The sequence below is a fragment of the Moschus berezovskii genome, chromosome 20, assembly GCF_049115385.1.
Source record: "Moschus berezovskii isolate FMDL1 chromosome 20, NW_MosBer_1.0, whole genome shotgun sequence".
Taxonomy (NCBI): Eukaryota; Metazoa; Chordata; class Mammalia; order Artiodactyla; family Moschidae; genus Moschus; species Moschus berezovskii.
In genome coordinates, this window is record NC_142479.1 from 6512134 (window position 1) to 6525030 (window position 12897).

At 44.7% G+C, this 12897-nt stretch overlaps 1 long non-coding RNA gene across 10 annotated transcripts in view; it reads left to right on the forward strand.

Annotated features, from left to right (window-relative positions):
• LOC129538923 (uncharacterized) overlaps positions 1-12277 on the forward strand; it is a 50412-nt gene extending 38135 nt beyond the window's left edge. For 8 of the 10 annotated variants that reach the window (XR_016035430.1, XR_016035435.1, XR_016035434.1 and 5 more), the window contains one exon: positions 1844-3317. This is a non-coding gene — a long non-coding RNA (uncharacterized LOC129538923). Of the gene's footprint in view, positions 1-1843; positions 9792-10362 lie in introns of those variants that run through there. The other 2 variants (XR_016035429.1, XR_016035428.1) reach the window with 2 other exon arrangements.
• Positions 12278-12897: the final 620 nt, after the last annotated feature.

The following is a 12897-nucleotide window of genomic DNA, read 5'->3' on the forward strand; positions in this document are numbered from 1 at the left end:
AGTGGAATCTTAAACTCTAAATTTAATTTGATGACAGACAGTTGGCTTCTTAAATATCAGTCACTTGTTAGAAGGACCAGTAGCTAAGCTTAAAGTTTGTGGGAACTTAAATCCTGCCACTTTCCTTCCTGAGAAGGAAAATGAGGCACCTCATCACTATTGGGAACAATCCCAATTTCTAACTTTAAACTATGATGCTTGGGAAGACCCCATTAGACAATCCTGACATGAAAATATTTACAGATGGCAGTTCTTTTGTATGGGATGGGAAGCAGGTTATGCCATGGTGACAGCTAAACAGGTTTTTGGAGCAAAATATCTCCCCCAGGGAATGAGTGATCAGCTAGCGGAGCCTGTGGCTCTGACCAGAGCTCCAGAGTTAAGCAAAGGGCAGCGGGTAAGTATCTACACTGATTCTAAGTGTGCTTATTTCACTTTACATGCTCCTGGTGCAATATGGAAAGAAAGACAGTTTACAAACAGCAACAGGAGAACCTATTAAGCATTTCAGAGAGAAGGAGAGACTTTTAACTGCTATATATTGTCCTAAAGAAGTAGCTGTTATGCATTGCAAAGGTCACAGCAGGGATGGGAGTAAAGTAGCCGAAGGTAATCAATTGGCTGACTGTCAAGCCAGAAAAGTGGTGCTTTACGAAAGCCCTTAACTGCAGACGCCTTTGACCTGGACAGGTCCTATGAAACAGAAAAAACCACAATATACTGAGGAAAAATTGGAAAGATATAAGAAAAGAGGAGCAAAGATTACTGATAAAGAATGGTTACAGTCTGAGGATGGACGGTTAATAATTCCCGAAAGTGCTCAATGGAAAATTCTTAAGGGTGTACACCAGAGCTTTCATTTGGGTGCAGATAGTACTTACCAGATGGCTTCTCGTTTGTTTGAAGGTAAAAATATAATGAAAATTTTAAAGAGCATTATCAAAAGATGTGAGGTTGTCGGAAAAATTATCCAAAGACTGGAAAGCTAGCAAAATCTGGGTTACAACGAAGTGGAAAATACCCTAGAGAGGACTGGGAAATTGATTTTACTCATCTGCCAAAAGCAAATGGGTATTCTTGCTTACAAGTTTGGGTGGATACTTTCACTGGATGGATTGAGACTTTTCCCTGTCTGCTAAGGAGGTTATAAGAATTTTAATCCTTGAAATTATTCCTAGGTTTGGGCTGACAGAGAGCCTTCAGAGTGACAATGGCTCCGCCTTTAAAGCCACTGTAACTCAGGGGTTGTCAGAAGCTCTAGGAATAGAATATCACTTACCCTATTCCTGGAGACCCCAATCCACAGGAAAGGTTGAAAAAGGTAATGACATTATTAAGAGACCTCTGCAGAAATCAACTCAGGAGACTCAGGACAATTGGCTTAAAGTTCTACCCTTAGCTTTAATGAGGGCTTGAACTTCCCCCAGAAAGGAGGGATTGTCCCCCTTTGAATGTATTTATGGAAGGCCTTTCTTACACACAGACATTGTTATAGACCCTGAAGCCTCGAAATTACTAATTATGTTAACTCAGCTCTCAGCCTTTCAACAGGCATTAAAGGAACTCCAGGAGACAACTCCTGACCCAGCCTCTGAGTCAAGCAAGCCTCTGTTTGAGCCGGGAACTGAGGTCCTGATAAAAACATTGGGGTCTGGGGGCCCATCCCTTGAGCCCCTCTGGGAATGCCCTTACCAGGTTATTCTTTCTTCTCTCACAGCTGTCAAGGTGCCAGGAATTGATTCGTGGGTACACCACACTCGCGTTAAGAGGTGGTACCCTGACCAAAACTAAGTGACTGCATTTTATGTCTTTACTTTCTATGCTCTGACTTTGTACTTTTCAGATGGGCCTGATAATCTGTGTGAGCCTACTTCTGCTGACTCCAAAAGTCCTGAGTCTGCCGTTTGATCCTCAAGACAATGCGTTCCTGTCCTGGGCTCGCTCCTACGCTGCATTCCACAATCTGTGGCGCGCTCCCCTCTTCATCAGTGAGTGGGCGGCTTCCCGTGGTGGACGTCTCCACTTCAAGGAAAAGACTTTCTCCAGGTCTATAATACCTTCGACAACGGCAATAGTATGTGATGCCTCTTGCTAATCTGATGGCATCTAACAACCCTAAAGTGGACTGGTGCCACACTGTGTACCTTAACCATGGACATAATGTGACTTAACGTTGCTGATCGTTCTGCTCTTGATGTTTGCTCCCTGCATCTGTAACTGTGTAGCTGTATTTGTTTCTAGGTGCATGAAAGCTTTTAAGTTACAAATGGTTGGTCAACCTCCTGCCACTGTGGCAGCTTCCTCCAGCTGCTCCTCCAACTACTACCTGGGGCCCCTGGATCAGAGACCCTCAATATGAGGGTTAGGAGAATATGTTGCCTCACCAATTTAGAGAAGATGCCCCTTTGCTTAGGCAACACAGTTCTCCTAAAAGAAAAGGGGGGACCGAGAGGGCAACAGGCAGGAAGGCCAGGGGTCTCCAAACAGAGGAAACAGGCTGCACGTGTCACACTGTTTATCTCTCTCTTAAGCGGCAGGAGGAAACAAACTACAAGTGTCAGATTTTTGGCTTCCCTGACAGCTCAGTTAGTAAAGAATCCCCCTGTAATGCGGGAGACCCCTGTTCGATCCCTGGGTTGGGAAGATCCCCTGGAGAAGGGAAGGGCAACCCACTCCAGTATTGTGGCCTAGAGAATTCCATGGACTGTATAGTCCTTGGGATCACAAAGAATCGGACAGGACTGAGCGACTTTAAATGTAAATGTAAAATACAAATTTAAAAAGAGGTTTCTTTTAAAATATGTGTTGCCATGATGACACCTGGTTCCACCTGAACTTAACTTTTATCAAACCTTGAGCTAACCAGTTTGTTTTTCTTATGGAAATGTTTTTCTAAAGTATGTTAATGAAGTATCTATTTACCCTAGACTCTGTCTTTCTTCAAGTCAGTTCCACCTAAGACTCAGAACCGACTTGACAAACCAGTCTGTTTTACTCATGCAAATGTTCTCTTAAGCTATGTTAATGAGACTGTGTTTTTGCTTGGAAACCTGCCTTTCTTCAAGATTCACCCAATGAATGCTTTATGGCCCGGGATTACTCACCTGCCAGTGTTACCTCAGTGCATGCTGTGAGTGAGGGGCTTGGTGTGTCTCTGAGTTCTGAGCCATCACCTTTCTCTAATCAGCAGCCTGCTAGTAGCTATGTGTCATCTGGCTAAAGACTAGCAGGGGGCACTCCTTCTGCCCCCTTCTGGTGTCTGTGTCAGAAACTTTCTCTATCTCTTTTGTACTTTAATAAAACTATATTACACAAAAGCTCTGAGCAATCAAGCCTCGTCACTGGCCCAGGATTGAATTCCTTTCTGGAGGCCAAGAATCCCGGCGTCTTTCATGGCTCACCAACAGCCTTTCATCTACCTTTGGGCTATTATGAATAATGTTGCTAGGAATAGTGTACCAGTTGTTTGAACAGCTGTTTTCAGTTACTGACATAGATATCCAAGAGTGAAGCCGGTGAAATGAGTAGTAAGTGCATTTTTATCTTTCTGAGGAAATGCCAAACTATTGTACATATAGTCTACTGTTTTCCATATCCACAAGCATATCTGATTTTCCACATTGCTGTTAATATGTGATCTTGATTCTAATTGTTTAGTCAATGTGAACAGATACTACATGGTGACTTCAGTCTGTATTTCCATCATTACAAAAAGCGAATATACCCAACACGATTTTCAACTCAAACCTCAGCATCCTACCCAAAACTTCTAACAGTTGCCCTGTGTATTAAACAAAATTAACTCATCAAAATTCATTAGGGTAACACAAGCAATTCTACCATGTTAATAAATCCACACCTACTACAAATTTATCAAGATTTTGGAAAAAAACCTTATAAAACTAACAGTACAATGAATGTCATCAGTATTCTTACTTGGAATTGAAACATGGCAATGAAAGGAAAAATCATTGTATTTTGACTATAAGAACAGTAACGATGAACATTTGAAAATTCAAGATGTTAATCATAATTGTTAACAGTGCATTTATTGATCTGCCGTCCCCATCAAATATCACAACCAAATTCCCATTGTTTGCTTTGTATTTGTTTACTTTTGCAAATGAAATCACAACAGATTTATTTCTAGCAATATGTTGTACATGAAGTACAAGTCATATGTACCAGTATGTAAACATTGTATGGATTATTTGCTACTTCCATAGAAAGGGAGGTTCCATGTTCTTTCTTGCTTTTATTCATGTAGCAGGAGGCCTGCCGTGTGAATTTTGCACTGTTAGAATGATGAACATAGAGTCAGCTTACTGATGCTTTAATACCTGTTGCAATAAGTCTAAATGTCCTTTTGCGGAGAAATGGGTTTCTCAAGTTTGGTTTTAGCCATTCCTCCCATTGGCGCTAAGTTATTCAAAAGAATCAGAGGAGGATTCTGGTCCTCATTTGATTCTTTGCCTTCCACTTTATCCTCACTTTTTTTTTTTTTTTTTTATTGCAGTTTTAGCAGTCGATTACTAATCTTTCATGAAACAGAGTCTAGCAATCCAACAGGCATCTCATCCAGTTCTCGCACAATCTCATTTCATCCGAACTACAAAGCTGAGGATCCCTTGGCTGCCTTGTTCTTATTAGTATTCTCATCTGACCTTCTAGGGGACCCAGAAAATTATATGCTGGCTAACTCCTTCCACATTGCCCCTTCACATCAGACTGAAATAAGACTTGTAATCTGCATGTGCTACTCTGTGATCAGTTCGCGCTAAGTGGGTGTGTTGTCCCTCATGTTCCCGACTGTCCTTTTGGCAGTTGTGCCAGTAGTTTGTATGTCAAAACAGCAAAGTGCAGCATTGATGCCTCTTGACTAATTTGTTTTTGATTCCCAGCAGTGGACCTATTAACACACATGAATTGGAAGATATTCCACTGATCACCGATATACTATCATTAGAGAACTAGCATCTGTTCTATATATTTTTGTAATTTTTGTTGTTTAGTTTAGCACTAATAAGCATTATTAAAAGTAACCTGCCAAAGTGTAAGAGTCTTTTTCAGAAATGGAGAGTACTATATCTCCTTAAGACTCAGGGAAGGTGCTCCAGCTCTCCATCAGCACAGGAAGTTGAAATTCAGCTTAAACTATTTCCCGAACAATTTGCTTATAGGACATAAACACTGTCATTAAGTGGCACACAAGCGTTCAAAATTGATGCCATAAAAGCAAACAGTACTGTTTGCTTGGAGAATTATATGCCCTTCTACATATATAAGTATAGTATTATGGTTTATTATAGCACTTTAATAAACCATGGTGCTTTTTATTTAAATATTTATTACATGATATGTAAAATCATGAATTATCTAATGTCTATAAGCATGTATATCAGCCAGTTGATATTACACAACACATTAAACAGTTCAATCCACTTTAGATTCCAGTTGGTATTCATTTTTACAGGGGTCATTGAAGTCATTAATGCTATATTATAGCTATGTATATTTATCATATATGACATATTAAGTCAAGTCATCTGTGGTCAACATGCTTATCATTGCTGATAATCAGAGCTTAATTATGAAGATGTGAAAAAGTATCCATTTGCCCCAAAATATGCCTCTTAATTTCTGGCCCATGCTTCATGTGGATTTCTATAAATGAACTGTATGTGATATCTGGTCCTTACTTCAGGGCCATCTCACGTAAAATCATCTACTGTTTCCCTTTAAATAAGACATCACGATGAACTTAGGACTAACCTACCATGCTCACACGTAAGTGGTTTCGTGCATTTGCTATTTTTTAATTTTGGGGAGTTTTGGGAGTCAGCTATGGATACTTTGGCCACCTGATGCAAAGAACTGACTCATTTGAAAAGACCCTGATGCTGGGAAAGATTGAAGGTGGGAAGAGAAGGGGACGACAGGATGAGATGGCTCGATGGCACCACTGACTCAACGGACATGAGTTTGAGTAAACTCCGGGAGTTGGTGATGGACAGGGAGGCCTGGTGTACTGCAGTCCATGGGGTCGCAAAGAGTCGGACATTACTGAGAGACTGAACTGAACTAAACTATGGATGTCAGCATCCTTAACACAGTCAAGCAACTTGTAGCTGAAATTGAATATTGTTTACAAACATCACGAGCCATCATGTCGTGATGGTCACAGGACAGAGAGCAATGACGTTCACAGGCACACATGCACATTCCAGATGAATAGTCTGTTTAACCAAACCCTCGTGAAAGAAAGGAGAAAGTGCTAAGTCATGTCTGACTCTGCGACCCTATGGACTGTAGCCTGCCAGGCTCCTCTGTCCATGGGATTCTCCAAGCAGGAATACTGGAGTGGGTGCCATTTTCTTCTCCAGGGTAACTTCCCGACCCAGGGATCGAACCCAGGTCTCCAGCTTTGCAAGCAGATTTTTGCACATTTCAGATAGTCTGTTTATGTGTTTTCATGCACAGACAACCACATACACACAGTGCACTATTACTGAGCCATAAGGTAGAAGGAAGCAATGCCGTTTACAGCCACAGAGAGATGGACACTGAGTGACGTCAGAAAATGACGTCACATGGTATCAGTTACATGTGGAAGGAACGCAAACGAAACGATACTAACGAACTCATTTATGAAACAGAGGCAGCCTCACAAAAATAGGAAACAAATGTACGGTTACCAAAGGGCAACGGGAGGGATTAATTAGGGGTTTGGGGTTTTTAGCAAATACACAACTACTACACACGAAAGAAGCCAGGTGGCGTACAGCGTGCTGGTGGCGGGTTAGTCGCTCAGTCGTGTCCGACTCTGCGACCCCATAGACTGTAGTCTGCCAGGCTCCTCATTTCATGGTATTCTCCAGGCAATAGTACTGGAGTGGGTTGCTGTTTCCTTCTCTAGGGAATCTTCCCGACCCAGGAATCAAACCCAGGTCTCCTACTTGCAGGCAGATTCTTTACTGACAGCTATGAGGGAAGCCCACTGCATAGTATAGGAAACTATATTAATATCTTGTGATAATGTTTAATGGAACAGAATCTCAAAAGGAATATATGAAAAAGACATGAAAAAAATATTCATTTGCCAACACTAAGTTATCATAACCCTACTCAACTCATATTTATACATGCCACTAAAATGTTCACATCAGTAATTACATTGTCACTGACCAGATACATATGGTTCCTTATTCTCCACAACTGCTCCAGCGTTTATTTGTAGACTTTTTAATGATGGCCATTCTGACAGCTGCGAGGTGGTATTGTTAAAATTTATTTTTTATTTTCTTCCAAGTAAATGTCAAAACTGTGGACTGTCTGTCTCTATGACCTTACGTATTTAAGTACTTGATTAGTATATTTAAAAAGCTAGGTCGTAGTTCTAATAACTTGGGTTAGAAAAATAAGCATAATATAAAAAAAGAAAAAGAAGGGTAATATATTAGTTTTTTTTTTTTTTTTTAAAGAAATCCCTATGCTGCTTTGCATATTTCCTGTACGTATTTGCATAAAAACAAGGAGGAAAGGAGGATTTCTTTTTCTCTAAGCCCACTGTGGGACTTAGTTTCAGTAGATCTTTTTGCTATTGGTCTTTCTGAGCAATATGAGGTGATTCCTCGTGGTGGGTTTGATTGACCTCGTTTTAGGAGGTAGTCATGTGGAGTATGTTGCCAAGTGCTCTTGGACTTTAGACAGTGTGAGTACAACGTACCTCTTGAAATTGGGCCCTGCTTTGAATTCTATATTTGATGATTTTCCTAGGGACATTACTTGAAGGGCAGGTGTCATTTACAGCCTCTCAGGCCTTTGGAATAAAGTTAGGCTTCCCTGGTTTCTTAGTTGGTAACGAATCTGCCTGCTATGCAGGAGACCTGGGTTCGATCCCTGGGTCGGGAAGTTGCACTGGAGAAGGAAATGGCAACCCACTCCAATATTCTTGCCTGGAAAACCCCATGGACAGAAGAGCCTGGCAGGCTGCAGTCCATGGGGTCACAAAGAGTTGGACACTACTGAACTACTAAACCACCAGAGGCCTTTTGAATAGTAAGACTCCTTGAGAACTGGTTTTAAAGTTGTTGGCTTTGCTTATTTAACTTATATGCAGAGTACATCATGAGGAACGCTGGGCTGGAAGAAGCACAAGCTGGAATCAAGATTGCTGGGAGAAATATCAATAACCTCAGATATGCAGATGACACTACCCTTATGGCAGAAAGTGAAGAGGAACTCAAAAGCCTCTTGATGAAAGTGAAAGAGGAGAGTGAAAAGGTTGGCTTGAAGCTCAACATTCAGAAAACAAAGATCATGGCATCTGGTCCCATCACTTCATGGGAAATAGATGGAAAAACAGTGGAAACAGTGTCAGACTTTGTTTTTTTGGGCTCCAAAATCACTGCAGATGCTGATTGCAGCCATGAAATTAAAAGACGCTTGCTCCTTGGAAGGAAAGTTATGACCAACCTTGATAGTATATTAAAAAGCAGAGACATTACTTTGCCGACCAAGGTCCGTCTAGTCAAGGCAATGGTTTTTCCCGTGGTCATGTATGGATGTGAGAGTTGGACTGTGAAGAAAGCTGATCGCCGAAGAATCGATGCTTTTGAACTGTGGTGTTGGAGAAGACTCTTGAGAGTCCCTTATACTGCAAGGAGATCCAACCAGTCCATTCTAAAGGAGATAAATCCTGGATGTTCATTGGAGGGACTGATGCTAAAGCTGAAACTCCAATACTTTGGCCACCTCATGAGACGAGTTGACTCACTGGAAAAGACTCTGATGCTGGGAAAGGTTGGGGGCGGGAGGAGAAGGGGACGACGGAGAATGAGATGGCTGGATGGCATCACCGACTCTGTGGACATGAGTTTGAGTGTACTCCGGGAGTTGGTGATGGACAGGGAGGCCTGGCGTGCTGTGATTCATGGGGTCGCGGAGAGTCGGACACGACTGAGCGACTGAACTGAACTGAACTGAACTGATATAGCCACAAGGTGGCAGCAGTTCTTCATGCTCAACTCTGGTTCCAGGGACAAGCAGAGCCTCAGGGAAAATCCTGTGTGGATTGTCCATTAGAGTGAAATACTTTGGCCACCTGATGCGAAGAACTGACTCATTGGAAAAGGCCCTGATGCTGGGAAAGATTGAAGGCAGAAGGAGAAGGGGACGACAGAGGATGAGATGGTTGGATGGCATCACCGACTCAATGGACATGAGTTTGAGGAAGCTCCGGAGTTGGTGATGGACAGGGAGGCCTGGCATGCTGCAGTCCATGGGGTCACCAAGAGTTGGACCCGACTGAGCGACTGAACTGAACTGGGCCAGGAGAAACAGCAAAGACCCAAAGGTCTGGTGTTCCCCCTTACCCCTGATTCACAGGACACGTCCTAACTCCTCTTCGCTGGGTGGGGAAGATCCCCTGGAGGAGGAAATGGCAACCCACCCCCAGTGTTCTTGCCGGGAAACCCCATGGACAGAGGAGCCTGTGGGACTGCAGTCCACGGGGTCACCAAGGGTTGAACGTGCCAGCGCACACATGCACCACGGGGAGCCCAACCTGGTTCGGTTACACATATAAGTCAGGTCGTTAAAGTCGCAGTACCTGTGAATTCCTAACACCCAGCCTAGGGTGTGGTACTTGCAGAGAACATGCTCCTGTTTCTCACTCAACCTGGGGAGCTAAGTGGAAGGTTTTGCTGCCCACACCAAGGGGCAGTCCGCACGGCTTGGTGTGTAACTATGTAAAGCCCAGATGAATCCATGAGAAATGTTATATTATAAAGGTATTAACTTTTATTATTTACTTCGTGGTTCTAGTAATTATTTGCTCCATGAAAAACATAAGCAGTTCTGAATAATGAACATTGGGTTTCTGATTAGCTATATCTTCTGAAATTCAGTTTCTCTGATTGCTCCATGTGGCTTCTGAAGGGAGTAAATTGTGAGCACACAAAGAACTACTTCAACCCACATCCTAGTAAACCGGAAAAGCTAGTGAGAAGTATAAAGGAAAAAACCAAACAGACCATTTCAGGTCCTGGAGATTTGCCAGTCCTTCTCCCACCTCCAGCATCATGTTAAAGGGCACAATTCAAGGGTAAGGTTAAGGATTCCATTTCCCATCTGTCTCCTTGGAAGCAGGAAATCAGTCTCTCCTGTGAAAGGTGAAGGCCTGGAAGCTGAGGCCTGACAGTGGAGGGCCACAGGCCCAAACATCAAAGTGATTAACCAAGTTAATGCAATGATTTTCAGCACTTGAGTTGGATATTTCGAGCATGTCATCTATCTCCTTCGTGGTATAAAGTTGATTGTTCTCAGTTAATGTCTCTATTTTATCACGGTCAACTTCAACAGGTCTACCCGAACGTGGATTATCTTCCAGCGAGAAATCTCCTGCGTAAAACTTCACAAACCACTTTGGACACATTGAAACACTGGGCCCCGGGGATGCCTGGACCCCCCAAAACTGGAAGAGGCAGGAAGGACACTGGGCTGGAGCCTCTGGAGGGAGCGCGGCCCTGGGACAACCTGACCTCAGACGTCTGGTCTCCAGGACTGAGAGAGGACAGGCTTCTGTTGTTCAGAGCATCTGCATGTGGTCGTTTGTCACCGCAGCCCCAGGAAGCTCATGCAACTGGTGGGCAGCTCCCTGTCCTGATCTAAAGCCTCCTTCCCATTAGGGGCAGCCCCCTGCACCTATGCTGTCTGCACCAACCGTGAGGTTCATGTTGAGCCATGGCTCCCCTTCTCAGCACTGGCATTTTGGAGGGTGAGGGCAGACACCACCATGTGACCAGCCTCCAGCCGGGTGCCAAGGCTCTAGTGCGCTTCCCTGAGGGGACGGGGTGGGGGTGACTCTCAGGGTTCCGCCCTTCATTGCTGGGGGAAGAGACACCCAGACGCCCTCGAGGGACCCAGCGCAGGAAGGGTGGTGAGTGCCCTGCTCAGGGCCCCTCCCCCGGGCAGCCCCACTGCGCCCTGAGGCGCGTCTCAGCTGTGAGCATCCAGCCTGTGTTGAGCCTGGATCCTCCCAGCAGGTCCCGAGGTGAGGCGGTCCCTCAGACCCCGCCCCTTCCCCCAGGTCTAGTAGGGGGACACCCCTTCTCCCTGTCACCCCAGGAGCCCTGAGGCCCCGCCCCTTCCCCCAGGTCTAGTAGGGGCACACCCCTTCTTGCCACTCCACAAGTGGTTCTGGGGCCGATCTGTGAGTGATTCTGGGGTTTGCAGGAGGAGCCCATTGCTATGCCCTCCTCCCCACACGAGCATCTGGAGCAAGCTGTGTGCCCTGCGGCCTGAATGACCCCGCTCAGCAGTATTCTCAGGAAAGGCTAGGAGGTGCTGTAGCAGCATCTGAAACCTCTTTTAATATGGGTGCCCTTGTTCTCAACCCTTTAGCCTTTTCAGCCCTTTAGCAGGAGGTAACAAAAGTCTTTAAGGTGAACGGTCTAGAGAGAAGAGAGGAAGCTACGAATAAAGCCAGATGGAACCAGCTGGGACCACAATGGCGGTGACTCTGACTTCCAGCAGACCCTGAGTCTCATTGTGTGGTGATTTTAGTGTATTATTGATGTAGGGGATAGCTGGGCTCCAGATTAGACATTTGTAACTGACCTCCTGTTTGCATTTCGTGGGACATGAAGAAGTAGGCTTCAGGCTGGATACTTAAAACTGTTAGCATTTCTGAGATAAGAGAGAGGTGGGCTTCAGTCTAGGTACTTGCAGTCAGCCTCCTGTTTGCCCTCTGAAGTGGAAGTAACAACAGAGAGTAAATAGCCAGTGTTTGTCTCTTATAAACACCTTAAGGTAATAGTCACGGCAAGGATGAAGAGAGGGCAGAAGTCTGTGTGAGGAAAGGATTCAGGGATCTCTGCCCCAGACTTTTGGGACAAAGGAGACACTGCACATGCACAGAAAGGCTTCTTGGGTCAGAACTCAAGAGGTAATGCCAGGCCATAGTGAGTCATGCCCCTCCTAGAAGCCTTCACTTCGAGATACATCCTGCCTGAGGGGTGAGTGTGCACCCAGGGGAGGTCAGGTGTGGGAAAAGAAACCAGGTAACTGGTCTGAAGAAAGACAAAGACCCGGAAGAACTGCCCTAAGTGACTGGTATGAATGACTTGACTGCCTCTTTGCTGCGCTCACCCTCACTGGGGGGACACCCACACCTTTTCCCTGCCTTGCTTCCATCTTAACAAACCATTTCTCCGTGTGCTCTCCCATTTGCTGTTATGCTGTGCCCCTAATAATAAATTTCATAACTGCAGTTACAGTTTCTGCATCCATGGTAAAAATATTTTTCACTGGGGGCAAAATCTGGGGAAATATAGCTTCTAGCCTCTAGTCCTTGCTGGTCTGGTGGCTAGGATTCCTGGTCCACATCCAGGCTTCCCAGGCTCCATTCCTGGGCAGGGAATTAAGATCTCGCTTCAGGTCACCGCTCGCTGTTAACTTGATCATTATATTAAGTGATAAACCAACCATTGGCCATGAAGAACCAGAAAAAGGTAAAAAGGAGGTGGCACCCCACTAACTCGGAAAGCCCTGCCCTTCCCCTAAAGGTACCTGTCCCCTCAGCATTAGCCTCGTTCTTCACACTTTGTCTTTACTTTTAAAATCAAACCACTCTCCCCAGGTGGGTGAGAAGTTGAGCTGTGAGCTTTGTTCCCACTTCTCCATTCTTTGGCCTCTGAACAAAGCCTGTGCTGTGTTGGCCTCAGCTTTTGTTTCATAATCACCTACTTGAACCCGAATGGAAGAAGTAAACCTTCTCTGTTGAGGCAGAACCTTGGTCAGGCTAGGGCCCGAGCAGGGTCCATGGAAAGACTTGGCTACAGTCTGTAGGGGACAGTGGTCTCTGCCTTGGGGGCAGAGAGGGCACACCTACAGCGG